This window comes from Ornithorhynchus anatinus, chromosome 10 (assembly GCF_004115215.2).
Source record: "Ornithorhynchus anatinus isolate Pmale09 chromosome 10, mOrnAna1.pri.v4, whole genome shotgun sequence".
Lineage (NCBI taxonomy): Eukaryota > Metazoa > Chordata > Mammalia > Monotremata > Ornithorhynchidae > Ornithorhynchus > Ornithorhynchus anatinus.
In genome coordinates, this window is record NC_041737.1 from 28306745 (window position 1) to 28317606 (window position 10862).

At 46.8% G+C, this 10862-nt stretch overlaps 1 long non-coding RNA gene across 2 annotated transcripts; it reads right to left on the bottom strand.

Moving 5' to 3' along the window:
- Positions 1-367: 367 nt before the first annotated feature.
- On the bottom strand, positions 368-10517 carry LOC114814754. 2 transcript variants are annotated; one of them, XR_003762561.2, is made up of 6 exons: positions 10102-10517; positions 8646-9965; positions 3455-8428; positions 3148-3205; positions 1503-2871; positions 368-1321 (listed from the first exon to the last, which is right to left on the bottom strand). It is a non-coding gene; the product is annotated as an uncharacterized LOC114814754 (long non-coding RNA). The 2 variants fall into 2 exon arrangements; XR_003762562.2 differs by lacking the exon at positions 368-1321 and having other exon boundaries at positions 1804-2871; positions 8646-9668; positions 9815-9965; positions 10102-10516.
- Between the last annotated feature and the right edge of the window lie 345 nt (positions 10518-10862).

A 10862-nucleotide genomic window follows, 5' to 3' on the forward strand; every position in this document is an offset into this window, starting at 1 on the left:
AAGTCCAACACACTACCAACTATACTTTGAACTGATCCAGATCAGGCTGGACCTGGAGCACAACAGGGCTACTGGGAGCTGGCAGAGGAAAAAAAGAAAAAAACTTCTAAGGAAGATGGGACATCTAAGTGTCATAGATCACCCTTCCACTTTCCCCCAAAGAACTGTCATACCTTTGTCTGGCTCAGGAGTTCCGACCCCTCCGTTTATTGTTCAGCTATACTGGCTGGAGGAGAGCTGCCACCTTCACTTTCCTTTGTATAAAGAAAAGTTTTAGTCATTACCTCTGAACGACTATCCTATCTTGTGTTGACACCATTACCTTGAACCATAGGAGGACCCGATCCACAAACATAGGGAGACCTTCTGGTTTCAGCTGGGATTTTAATGATATTTATTTATTAACATAGAGTTTTGGGGAAGTAAAGGTTTTCTTGGAAATTCTGGAAGGGGGAGGGGTGGATTAAGTGAAAGGGGGTAGGGTGGGGCCATGGGAAGGGCTCGCGGGTGGGTTGCAAGGCTGGTCAGAGACACCTCCAGGCTAGCCTCAGAAGACAACCTGAGGCTTGGGTCTGGGCTGGTGTGGGATTGGGGTGGAGTCAGGAGCGCTTCAGATTGTTGTTCCCTAGCGCTGTTGCAAGTCCCGTCCAGGAAGAAGTTAGAGCTGGCTTGGCTGGAGGGCTGAGAGAAAACTTCGGATCGCACAAGACATCCTGAGGCTTGGGTCTGGGCTGGTGTGGGGTTGGGCTGGAGCGCTTCAGGTTGTTGTTCTCTGGGGCTGTTGCAAATCCAATCTGGGAAGAAGCTAGAGCTAGCTTGGCTGGAGGGATGCGCTCCTCGAACCGTTGAGGTGCTGTTGAAACAACGTTTTTTTAACTTTTATTTTAGCGAAGAAAGGGAAGGAGGAGAAATGTAAGGGGCTGGAAGAAAAGCGGGTGGGGGGGGGGGGGAAGAGGGAAAAAGACAGAGAAGGGATCCCCAGCAACACCCTCTTCCCAGCCGCTCCCTCCCCTGCACGGCCACTGCCCCCCCTGCAGTGGACCGCCCACTGATGATCGGGGGGCACCTAGTGGCAGTGCTGCAGCGGGCTCAGACCCTCCGTCCCACCTCCACAGGCCTGGTCCGTGACATCCCTCCTGCCCTCGGCCCCTCTTACCGGGCTGCCCCTGCTTCCCCCCACCCCACCCCACAATACGGGGCCGCAGGGGCAGCGGCCATTCTTCCCGGGGTGGGCACAATCGCGGGGATTCTCCTTCTTGCTCTGCCGCTCCTTCACTTCCAGTTATTTTCTCCAGACCTAGGACCCTCGATTCTCCCCTTGCTGTAGGAAGTGAAATAAAAATCCTATCGGCAGATTCTCAGATGCAAAAGCTAAGGCAGGTGGAAACGCACTGACGTTCATCGAGGCAACGCTTGCCAGCTCCCAGGGCCACCCTCAGGATAGCCCTTCAACCCACCCTTTGTGGGAATTAGTCCATTTCTCCCTCCGGGCCCGCACTTACCTCAGCTCCTACCAGGCCGACCATAGACAGGCAAGGTCCAGCCCAGAACGGCAGTCCCCTAAATCTGTACAGAATCCAAAACTTGAGGACAAAACACTGAAGGTGACAGGCATTCTGAAACCTAGCAGGCCAGGCAAAACTCCCTTGAAATTGGATTGAATTTCCCCTCAGAGTTTTTGGGTGGGTCTATAGTGTTAGAGTCAGTTTGCGGTCATAAAGCCATTCAGCAGATGCCATTATTAAAGCCAGAGAGATAAACCTCGCTCCCCATTTTTGGTCTTCCCAAGTCCGGGGTTTGGTGTTTTTTTTAATCCTCAGATTTCCCAGACGTCTACGTTCAATGGAATGAGTGCTGTATGCATTTATATGTCATTATTTTATATGTTAATGATTTTAGTAGTTATTTTTATTTTAAACTATTTTATTGTATTTTATTGTGCTACCCGGAGTTGCGTTTTATATTTAGTTTAATTTTATTTAGCTATTTTATTGACTTACGAAATGCTTGCTGGTGTGATGGACTGCCTAGGTCTTCTAGTTCTTTCATGTCAACCGGGTGAGAGAAAAATACCATTCCATTGAACATTGAGCTGGTCAATCAGGATTTACAGGAGGACAAGGAGTTGACTCTGTTGTGCTTTCGTCATACAGGTTTCCAATTGTAATCTTGACCTAACACTATAGAATTGTAATGACTTCTTCACAGGTAAAATCAACCAACATGGTCAAATTCGAGCAGCTCTAACCTCTCTGAAAACCAGAAGGCCCACAAGAAAAATAGCCCAGGTGGTCTATGAGGATACTCGCTTGGTGCAGAAGTGCAGCCATAGAGCCCAAACCTGGGAGTTCTTGGAAGGCTAGACCATGCTTTCCAGGAGGTTCTGCAAGAAGACAATTTCTCTCTTGCCCCCTGAAGGGTTTCTCTGGGGTGAGCTGCCCCCGTCCCCCCCGTCGCCCCATCCCCACCATCCACCACAAAGACCGGAGTAGCCAGGATGGGAGATGATGTATCAAACAGGACGCTTTTGCATAAGGCTACTTTCTCCCAACTCGGCCCTGGGCCTTGAAGACCCAAGGCAGGAGATCATCAGAGGAGAGGTTAAGTTTGACATCAAGCTATGTTTTACAAGAATTGGGCATGATGCCAAATCCCTCCCTCCTCCTCCACCTCAAATTTTCTTGGATCACCCTCCAATAGCCTGGACCAGAGGTCCCCGACTGAGCCTTGGGTCCAGAACAGTTTCCCCTTAAACAGTAGCCGGATTTTCTCCAAACCCAACCATCAGATGATTTCCTTCATCCTCTATTCTTCTAGAGATGAACTTTCTCTGGAGGAAATGGAGCCTTTCTGGAGTAGTGGAGCTTGGCCCTGCAGACAAACAGAAAATGAGGCCACCTCAAAAATACATCTAGTACTTAGATTCAGGAGTTCAAATCAGCTTCATTTTTATACCTCTTTCTCCTTCGCAAAGCTTGATTAAAGCTTGTTTAAGCAATGAGGAGGGATGGCAGATTGGTTTCAGGTCCCAATACTTCACCGGACACACCCAATAGGAAAGGAAAAATCAACCAGGCATCCCACCTGTGGAACTGTAAATTACACTTTTTTGCATCTTGCCATGTATGGTCTGCAAGGGCTGCTTACCTCTTTCTTCATCTGTCATTTCCACATCAGATGAGCTCAGCTCTTAGGATGCAGGGCTCTAGCAAAGAGGCAAGAGAGTCAAGAGTCAACTGCAATGTGGAGAGAAGAAACTAACATATTCATGCAGGTCTGAAGGAGATATTTCAACCAAGGCACAATGTTGAAGTAAAGCCTTGGTGATTTTGAAAGAATTCCAAGCTGCAGCTTCATATACATTTTGGAAATCCCCAACACATCGGGAGTGACTGAGCCCCAAAAGCATCCGTAATGAGCATTCCCGAAGAATCCTCAACCTGCAAATTCTTACCTGGTCAGACGGCCCAGAGTGGCTTGGTGACTTTGTCCACGGTTAAGAGGGCAGAGCAGGCAGAGTGGAAGGATAAAAGGGAAAACCCTTTCCGGGATTATTAGCAGGAAGCTCTTCACTCCATTCCTACCTCTTTGCTCTCTCCCAAAGCCAAGGCCCTAAAGACCAGGGGTGGAGCCCAAAGAGAGCTCAGGAGGATGCACAGTTAGATTTTTGCATGGAACCAGTTAGACTGCGGGTAGGAATCTATCCTCTTTACTGCAGTCCAGGTGGTCTACCTCCACTGCCTCCTTTTTCATCTCAATGCTACCATCAAGGGCCTTGAAGGCCTGAGCTAGTGGAATCAACAGGAGGTTTTTCACCTCACAGATTCGAGAATGACTCTTAATTCAAAGGCCTTAAAGGCCTGAGGTGGACTGATGCACAGGGGATGGGTCCGGAGGAGAAACATCTCTCCTTTTCCAGCTCATACGTTTTCTCTTCAGGCCTTGAAGACCCTAAGTAAGAAAAATGATCAGGGTGGTTTGTGTAGGGAGCAAATTTCTCCCTTTGCCATCTCATAGACGCTCTCTTTTCAGGCCATGAAGACCTGGAAGTACATTTCTCCTTTTCCACCTTGTCTACTCTTAACTTCTCAATCAAAGGCCATGAAGGCCTTAGGCGGACTAAGCAACGGGAACATCTTTTTGCATGAAGCAAAACTGCTCCTCTTCCAGCTCATACGTATTCTCTTGCCAGGCCTTGAAGATCGCGGGCAGAGAAATAAGTGAGATCATTTTTTTCCCAGGGAGCAAATTCTTTCTCTTGCACATTGGCGATTCTGCAAATATTCTCAACTGCAACGCCTTCATAGGTGAGATGTGGCATAATGAATAGGAGATTTGGCACACTGAAGCAAATTTCTCTTTTTCATACCCAAATATTCTCTTTTCTGGCCATGAAGACCTTGGACTAAGGAAAGAAAAGTGGGAGAAAGTGACTTGAAGTAAATTCCCCCATTTTCAAATGACATATTCTCTCTTCACTCTTGAGTCAAAGGCCTTGAAGACCTGAAATGAACTCATGCCAGAGAGATGATTCTGCACCAAGCAAATGTCTCCTTCTCCAGTTCATATATTTTTCTCTTCAGGTCTTGAAGACCTTAGACAGATCAGCAGGAGAGTGTCTGCGTGAAGCAAATGTCTCCTTGTTGAAACTCATGTATTGCCTTTTCCGGCCCTCAGGGGGAGAAACAGAAGCAGGAGGTTGTTTCCATGAAGAAAACGTGTCCATCTTCCACACAGATATTCTCCTTTGGGGGCTAAAGACCTTACGGAGAGAACTGAAAGCGGGAGGTAGTTGGCATGAAGCCAACTGCTGCTTTTCAACCTCAACGATTCTCTTGGGCGGCCTTGAAGACCTTAGGAAGAGAAATCAATGTAGGAGATCATTAGTATGAAGCAAATGTCTCCACTGAAGCCTCAAATGTTCTCTTTTGAGGCCTTGAAGACCTCTGAGAAATAAAAGCTGGAGATTGCATGCATAAAGCCAATTTCTCCATTCTCACTGCAGATGTTCTCTTCTATGGCCTTGAACACCTTAGGTAAAGAAGGAGAAGCTGGGGCTTGTTTGCATGAAGCAAATTTCTCATTTTTCACCTCAAATCTCCCCTTTTGAGGCCGTCAAGACCTCAGGGAGAGAAATCAAAGCTGGAGATGCTTTGCATGAACCCAATGCTTTTTTCTGTACCTCAGATGGTCTCTATTTTCTCTCCATGAAAAGGCCTTAAAGGCCTGAGGTGGAGAACTGTACAGGAAGTAGATCTGCATGAAGAAAATTTCTCCTTTTTTCCCCCCACCCTTGGATGGCCTTGAAGACCTTAGGTGGAGAAACCCTGGCAGGAGAATGCATTAAGAAAACTCCCTTGGTCTTTGTACGGACTGAATTCTCATTTCAGGTCTTGAAGACCTTAGGTGGAGATACAAAAGCAGAAGACGATTTGCATGAAGCAAATTTCTCCTTTTGTCACCTCTTTCTTTCTTCAAAGGCCTTGAAGGCCCCAAGTGGAGTCACGAACAGGAGAGGTTTCCGCATGAAGCGAACTTCTCCTTTCTCACCTCAAGATTCTCTTTTCAGGCCCTGAAGACCTTAGAGAGTGAAAGAGATTTTTTTTTTTTTGCATGAAGCAAAGGTCTCCTTTTCATCACCAATATTCTCTAGTCATCATATTTTAAAATGCCTTCAAAGCCTCAAGTGAACAGGAGAGGTTTCTGCATGAAGCAAACTTCTCCTCTCTCACCTCAAGTTTCTCTTTTCAGGCCCTGAAGACCTTAGGTAGTACAACAGAAGCAGATTTTTTTTTTTTTGCATAAAGCAGGGGTCCTCTTTTCTCCACCAATATTCTCCATTCTTAGGTTCTTAAAAGGCCTTGAAGACCTCAAGAAGAGTAATGAACAGGAGAGGTTTCTGCATGGAGCAAACCTCCCCTTTCTCACTTCAAAGATTCTCATTTCAGGTCCATGAAGACCTTGGGCAGAGAAATGAAAGCAGATTTGTTTTGCATGAGGCACATTTCTCCTTTTCACCACCAATGTTCTCTATTTATTGTCTTGTCAAAGGCCTTAAAGGCCTCTTGTGGACCAAGGCACGGGAGATGTTTCCGCATGAAGCAAATGACTCCTTTTCCAGTTCATGTAGTTTCTCTTCAGGTCTTGAAGACCTTAGGTGAAAAAATGATGAGGTGAGGTTTTGTAGCAGGAAAAGATTTCCTTTCTGGACCCCATACATTACTCCTTCTGGCCCTTAGGTAGAGACACAAAAGCAGGAGACGCTTTGCAGGAGAAAACTTGCCCCTTTTGGACTTGTCAAACATATTCTCTTTTCTGGTCTTGAGGACCTTAGGTAGAGAAATGAAATTGGGAGGTGGCTTGCATGAGGCAAATTTCTCCTGTTTTTTTTTCCAATCTCAACTATTCCCTTTTCTGGTCCGGAAGACTTCAGGGAGAGAAAGGAAAGTAGGAGGTTTTTGGCAGGAAGCCTCTTACATTCTCTTTGATGGTCTTGAAGACCTCAGATTGACCAATAAGTTGAACAGATTTGGCAGGAACCAAAATTCTCCTTTTTGTATGCCATAAACTATCTTCTCAGGTCTTAGAGACATGAGAGAAAGAAGGCAAGAGACAGTTTGGAATGAAACCAATTTCTCCCTTTTCACCTCAAGTATTCTCTTGGGAGGCCTTGAAGACCCTAGAGGAACCAAAACTAGAGTTTGCTTCTCCTTTTGCACCTCAAATATTTCCCTGGAAGGCCTGGAAGACCTCAGGGAGAGACATACAAGCTGGAGATGCTTGGCATGAAGCAATCGGCTCCTTTGCCACCTCAACTCGTCTCTATTCATTCTCAGTTCAAAAGCCTTGCAGGCCTCAAATGGAGGAATCAACGGGAGATGCATCTACTGCATGAAGCAAATTTCTCCCTTTTCACCTCAATCATTCCCTTGCCAGGCCTTTAAAGCCCTGCAGAAAGAAAAGCTGGAGATGGTTTGCATGAAGCAAATTGATCATTTTTCACTGCATATGCTATCTTTGAAGGTCTCGTCGACCACAGCCGGACAAATGAGCTGGAAGGTTTTGGCATGAAGCCAAACTCTCTCTTTTTAAATGTTATACATATCGGGGCCTTGATAACCTGAGTGAGGGAACTGGAAGCAGGAAATTGGTTGCATGAAGCCAATTTCTCCCTTTTCCTTGAAATATTCTCTTTGGAGGCCTTGAAGACCCTAGGGAAACATAAACTGGGAGCTGCGTCCATGAAACCCACTTACTCCTTTCTCACCTCAAATACCCTCACCGGAGGACTTGAAGACCTTCAGTAGGGATCGGAAAGCCAGGGGTTAACATGAGGCGATTTTCTCCTTTTTGCAGCCAGAGCTTAACATGAGGCCATTTTCTCCTTTTTGCCCATTACTATTCTCTTTTCTGGCCCTGAAGACCAGAGATAGAGAAATACAATCTGGAGATTTTTGCATGAAGCAAATTTCCCCTCTTACGCCTCCAAAAGTCTCTCATTCATTCTCCGTTCAGAGGCCTTGAAGGCCTGAGGTGGAGTAATGGACAGGAGATGGATCTGCAACAAGCCATTTCTCCATTTACTCCCCCAGTATTCTCTTCAGAGGCCTTGAAGACCCTAGGTGGAGGGAGAAGCAGGGAGATTCTGCACAAAGGAAAATTCCCGTTTTTTCTTTTTTGAACTCCATAGATTGTCCTTTCAGGCCTTGAAGACCGTGAGAAGAGAGAAAAGAGCAGATTGTTTTGGACAAAGCAAATTTCCTCCTTTTCACTCCAATATTCTCTTTGGAGGCCTTGAAGACCTTCGGCAGAGAGAGAAAAGGTGGAGAGTATTCGCTTGAAGCAAATTTCTCCCTTGGCACCTCAAACATTCTTTTGAAGGCCTTGATGACCCAAGGGAGGGAAATGAAATCTGGAGAATTTGTGCAGGAACAAAAAGCTTTCTCCTCTGACACCTCAATAACTCTCGCTGTATTCTCCAATAAAAGGCCTTGGAGACATGAGGTGGACTAACATACAGAAGACGGCTTCGCCATACGGCAGATCTCTCCTTTCGCTCCTCATGTATTTTCTTTGAAAGCCTTTTAAGCCCTTAGGTAATCCAATAACCCAGAGAGTTTGTGCCTAAAAGAAAATTCTCCTTTTTTTGACCCCCATAGGACCCTTTCAGGCCGTGAAGACCTTAAGTCGATAAATAAAAGCAGGAGATGCTTTGCCTGAAGGAAACTAATTTTTTTCCTCCATCTTCTTGGCCCCAAAGACCTGGGATATAGCTGGAGGGATTAGCTAGGGGCCTAAAAGGGTTTTCCCTTTATCCACCACTTGCCGCCCGATCCAGACGGAAGGTCATCTCTCACGGCAGTCTTCATTCTTCCGGTAGCCTTGGACAAGCCGAGCCAATCCTAGGTTTGGAAATCAGGCCGCGGTCCTGGGGTGGAAAAAGAAAATACCTTCATTAGCCTTGGTTATCGGCAGAGGTGGCCTGAGCCGCAATCAAGCTAGCATCGTTTGTCAAAAATCCCTCCCACAAGTCACGTGCATGAATCTCTTCCTGTCTTGAGCACTCTTCCCTTTGGCTGCTGTGGAAATGGGTCTATAGTTCAATCCTCCCCCTCCTCCCAAACACTTTCCACCTGGTTTCCTACCTTGGCTGTTGCCAGCATCTTTTCATCTAGCCCTTCTCGCTCTCCTGGTGGTCAGCTTCGGCCGATGTCGGAGGCCGCCGTTCTCCGCCCGGGGAGATGCCTGCCGGTTGGGGGCGCTCCCAGACGTGGGTAGCTGAAGTCTCTGAAAACTGTCCACCTGGGTTAGAACTCGGGCTCTACCACCACTTTACAGCAGGAATTCTTTTCCACATCACATTCAGAAACACACCCTTAGAGGACGTGCAAAAATATTCTTGCCTCTCTCCTAATAACAAATCCAAGCCTCACATGGAATATAATCCCAATCCCAGTAGTCAGGAGAGCGAACTGTTCTACAGGGCGGGGAGCCTCGTCTTAGGCTGCTTTATTCCTTCTTTGGAAGGGGACAGGAGGTAAATTTCCCTGGGAAATTTACAGTGAAGTTTCAGGGTTTTTTTAATCTACTTTTAACATCCTACCAGTACTCTCTTTTTAATCTCTCTTTGACTTTCCCTATATTTATTCCTAATTAAAAGCTCCCCGCATGTCCTCTCTCTCCTCTGACTGGATTCTGAGGAGTAAAAGCAACATCCTAACCAGAGTTCTTTCTCCTGAAAATGGATTGGGAAAATATTCTGGGAGGAAAACTCCAAACATCTTTTCATCTGGAATCTAAAAATGGGAGAGAGATTGCGCCTGGTTCAAATGATTTGATACTAGCAGGAAATTTTTCCCAGAGTTTGGGGATTAGTAGTTGATTCGATACTTATTTTTTTTCGGATGGACAGGACGACTTCCATCCCCTCTCAGGGGTGTCCCGGTCTCCACGTGTTGGCGTGATCCCCCAGTCGACATCTGCCTTGTCCTCTTCCTCTTGGGTGCGGCTCTCTTGTCCCGAATCCCTCCCAGAGGTATCTAAAAGGCAACTCGACCTCACTGCAGAGTAGGAGTAGTAACACAGTGGCGTCTGACCTTCGTTTGGGACTTCTTACAGACATTACAACGCTTTCTTCATTTCTTTTCTTCCAGGAAAAAAAAAGAAAGCTAAAACTTGGATGAGTCAATAAGCCAAAATTTCCCGGGTACCCAGGTACACAGTCAATCCCTCACACCCACATATCATTCCTTCGATCTCCCTGAGAACCTGTCGATAATAATCTCACTCAGTCCAAGCGAAGAATTTCTCCTACCATTTTGGGCCTCACCACTGCGGCTGGGATCTCCCTGGCCGGCTTGTTTGGTACTGGGGTGGTCAGGGCATTCGAGTCTCCTCCTTCCTCCTCGGCTGCTTCCCCCCATCTCCTGGAGCCGTGGTTCATGTGGGTACTTCAAATTTCAAACCTTGGTTTGAACACAGAGAGATAAGAGGGCTTTCCTAGGGAACAGCAAGGAATTCCTTTTCCCAAGCCATCATTCATGCATAAGGCCCCTAGACAGGCAAGTCATTTCAATTCTCTCTCTTTAAATCAATCCAAACCTCCCAGGAACAAGGATTCCAATGTGAGGAGTCAGGAGAGAGTCAGGAGTCAGGAAAAGGGGACCCACGGGAGAAGACATCTGATTTGCTTCCTAAATAGATATGGAGGAAGGAAATTTCCATTCAAGGGGAGTTTTCCCAACTGAGATTGCCCATTGCTGTGGTGCGGTGAAATTCGCAGTGGCTAGAAATACACTTTGCAAATGAGGGTCTGGCTAGGATACGAGTCAAACTTCCTTGCAGCCCAGGAATTCTCCTTATCTACCCAAATAGGATCCTTTCAGGCCGTGAAAACCTTAAGACGATAAATAAAAGCAGGAGATTCTTTGCCTGAAGGAAACTAATTTTTTTCCTCCATCTACCTGGCCCCAAAGACCTGCGATACAGCAGGAGGGATGAGCTAGGGGCTTAAAAGGGTTTTCCCTGTATCGACCACTTGCCGCTCGATCCAGATGGAAGGTCTTCTCTCACGGCGGTCTTCATTCTTCCAGCATCCTTGGAGAAGCCGAACCAAGCGGAGGTTTGGAAATCAGGCCGCGGTCCAGGGGTGGAAAAAAAGAAAATACCTTCATTAGCGTTAGATATCGGTAGAGGTAACGTGAGCCGCAATCAGGCTAGCAACGTTGGTCAAAGGTCCCTCCCTCAAGACCTGTGCATGAATCTCCCCCTGCCCTGACAGTGAGATCACTCTTCCCTTTGGCCGGCCTGGAAATGGGTCTCCAGTTCCATCATCCCACCCCCAAACACTTCCCACCTGCCTT